Source organism: Vicia villosa, linkage group LG2 (assembly GCF_029867415.1).
Source record: "Vicia villosa cultivar HV-30 ecotype Madison, WI linkage group LG2, Vvil1.0, whole genome shotgun sequence".
NCBI lineage: Eukaryota > Viridiplantae > Streptophyta > Magnoliopsida > Fabales > Fabaceae > Vicia > Vicia villosa.
Window position 1 is genome coordinate 41,640,250 of NC_081181.1, and position 3,568 is coordinate 41,643,817.

The window sequence follows — 3,568 nt, forward strand, 5'->3', positions numbered from 1 at the left end:
GTTAATAATGTTGACGAAGTTTGCGATCCTGTGTCTGCTGGTTTCATCAAACTGGAACAGTTATCAGACTGGAATGTCTTCGACAAAATCACTGTGAATTCAATCGCCTTTTCCATGCATTACTGGAGTCTCGCCAGTTCGGGTAGAATTGATGTGATAATGACTAGCTCCAAGAAATTCACTGTTAGTAAAAAAACAGCACATCAGTTCCCGGGCTTAAAAGCCACACATTCACGAATTTCAAAGGATGTCAACATATTCAATTATGGAGACAATATATATAAAATATGGAGGACTGATAGAAGCCCAGAGGTTCATAAACGAAGGAATGGAGATCTATTGTTTGTTTTGGAGCAAACATGTTATATGAGAAGTGAAACAGAAAAGTTTGGAGATAAGAATTGGAATTATTGGGGCCATATTCTAAAAAGATTCTCAGGTAGCACAAAACAAATGCTTTCTAAGTTGTTTGATAAGCTAATTTTGAGATTGATTGTCATGCTGGAAGATGTTCTACAACAACTACAAAAGTTGGCTCCTGAACCATATCTTGTTCACTGTCTGAGCTACATGCATGCTCTTTCTCATGATGGTGATAAGAAAGTTGCGGATTTAATTTCTTTTTCTCTTGTGCAACAACAATTCAATCAATGGGATCCGGGTGGATATTAAATTGACTTGGAAGGCATTTGGATAGATACTACTATCCTCCGTAATTGCCTTAGCTTCAACCTTGAGGACAAGGTTTATTTTAATGGGGGGAGTAATGTTATGATCTCAGATTAATTAGTATTAAAGAATTTAAGGGACACATGGCATGTGATCCATAAATGAAGGAGTTGGGGAAAGAATATGCTAACAGAAAGATTCCTTAACATGCTATAAGAGGCAATGCAAAGGATTGGAAAAAGGGAAGAAAATTGATGAAGTCTCTCCTCTCTCTCTTTGGTACTCTCTTGTAGAGTAATGATTAAGTCTTATACTTAATCTTCTTCTATCTTTCTACTAGTTCTTTAATTTGTCAATTTGCATTTGTATTCACTCAATTTCTATTGTATTGTTTCAAGAGAATTCTATACAAAGATATATTTCCCCAATTGTCTATATTTTCTCTGTATTCAATATTTCCAAAAGGGGCTAAACCCTTACACCATATCACACAAAATGCATGGATATAAAAATTATTTGATGAAATAAGTAAGAGAATTAAAGAGTGAAATGATAAAGAAAATAATTTTATCTCAATCATCGCTATACAAATAACCAAGAGTAATATATGTCAATACCAATAAAGAGTAATATATGTCATTTCAAACCCACAACGTATTAAAATGTTTCTTTTATTTAATTTCAATACCAATATGAAAATTATATAGTGGGGTAAAAGGCACTTATAGCAAGGCGACAATATTGACCTTTAGCTCCTCCAGCCTGCCTTATTATCAGCACTTATATTTCCTGGCAAGCTCTTCATCAGTTAAATCAGAATATTGACTATAGCCAAGCCAGTAAGTGTGGTTTCCTTCATTGTTAAAATTTTCAATGAATTCATAATTCTCTTTGAATATATTAAAGCGTTTTTCCGCCTCAGAACTATTTGCATATGCGATTCCATACTTTATCATCCATTGCTGATGCGCTTTAATAACAGATGATTCATGCAACACTCGAGACATGCTTGGGCATGCAAATGCCCACAACACAATGATGCAAACACCAATAAGATATTTCATGATTAAGCTCTTGAACACTAAAACAAAATCAAAGGATCATATTTTAGCAACCAATATAATGATATTATGATGGGGGACTAATACACATAGATTAGACAGATATATGTATTTGAAGAGTTTTCATCATAAACTCATGAAAACTTGATACAAACCAACGAGAAATATCGTATTCAGTGATAAATAGCATATAACACACATAAGTAAAGTTTGAGATAAGGTACACCAAATCAAACAGAAATTACATATTAAACTTTTTGAGTTAAGTTAAATGGATTAAATTTCTTGTGATATATGGAATTAAACTTTTTGAGTCCGATTAATACAACCTATCAGGTTGAATGGTTATGAATTCGACATATCAAGTATAGAAATCAATGATGCAATATGTGCTCATATCGTGTTATAGTGCCAATTAACCCTACATTGAAATTCTGTTACATTTTCTTTTGCAGTCTTCAATTTCTCAATGGAATTATTTTCTCTAACATCCTACTTTAACAGGATATGTTAAGTTTCAGTTTTTCATTTCTTGAATGCTAATTAATATTAATAAGAATGCTCGTGTGCATCAATTGGTAAGATTGCATGTAATTTATTTTCAACAGCAATAAGGGTTGCATGTTCAAAATCAGTTTTCAATTCAAAACAGTGATGACATCAAACAAAGTAAATATTAGCTTCTTTTCCAAACTAAAGTCTCTTGTTTGTCATATATCAACCCTAAAATCTAGAACTAAATTAGCACAACATGAATCTATAAGTGATTTACTACACACTATGAAACTCAAAAACAATAGAAATATAAAATAGAAAAACGTGTGATAATTGATTTCCTTAGGAGAAAATTCTTTTGATTGGTTTTGAATTAAGAAGGTGAAAGATACAATTCCTTCGTCGATTCTCTATTGACCAAATCGTTGAGAAGAACAAATAACACATTACAAAAACCCTAATTTTGAATGAGAGAGAGAGAAATAGAGAGAATTCACCTTTCTGTTGAGGGAGTAGTAGATGGACAAAGAGATATGGAAGGCCACAGACAACGGAAGGGACGGAGGGAGCGAATCAGGAAAGTGAAAAAGGAGAGAAATTTATAGTGAACATGTGAGTAGACATGCTTAACTTTTCTTTTAGCCTTAATTGCAATTTGGTTTTTTATTTTATTTCTCATTTTTATATCTGAGTTTTTTTTTTAATATTTATTTTCTTTTTAATTTAGGATCAAATTTTAATGATGTGACATGAATATGATGACATGTTATTGTCACATTTATCAAATCTAAATTTACATTATTACAATTTTTTATTTTAATGTTAAATATATTACACACACTTTTTGGAATGTGGTTGAATTTTGATTTACATAATTTGTTTTTTTTTCGTAATTAGTGTCAATTAATTTATCTTTTCACTTTAATCTCCATATATTAAACCTTATATTTTATTTTAGTCCTTTAAAAAAAACAGTTGTGTTAACCAACTTAAACCTTTCGGTTAAATATTGAGAAAAAAACGTCAACCTGTGATGATGTGGCATGACAGCATGACAAAAGTCAAAATAACGAGTTAGCAATTTAAATAAGGGACTAAATTGAAACCTTATATTTAATTAAAGGAACACACCAAAATTGTAACCAAAAAGTGATTTAAGTACCTTTATAATTGATATTACCGAACCAGAATTTCAGAACTTATTTGACACATTTTCCAAACCATTAAGATAATATCAAAATGTCATCCATTATAGATTAATCTTAGAGAGATTTCAAATGTTATTTGTTTGTATAAATCTGAAACATCGTAAATACGTAGCTAATGTTTGATATGAATCTGCT

General features: G+C 31.1%; 1 long non-coding RNA gene across 1 annotated transcript; it reads right to left on the reverse strand.

Annotated features, from left to right (window-relative positions):
• Nucleotides 1-1,279: 1,279 nt before the first annotated feature.
• Nucleotides 1,280-2,862, reverse strand: LOC131646105 (uncharacterized). The gene is made up of 2 exons (XR_009297291.1): nt 2,723-2,862; nt 1,280-1,750 (listed from the first exon to the last, which is right to left on the reverse strand). It is a non-coding gene; the product is annotated as an uncharacterized LOC131646105 (long non-coding RNA).
• Nucleotides 2,863-3,568: the final 706 nt, after the last annotated feature.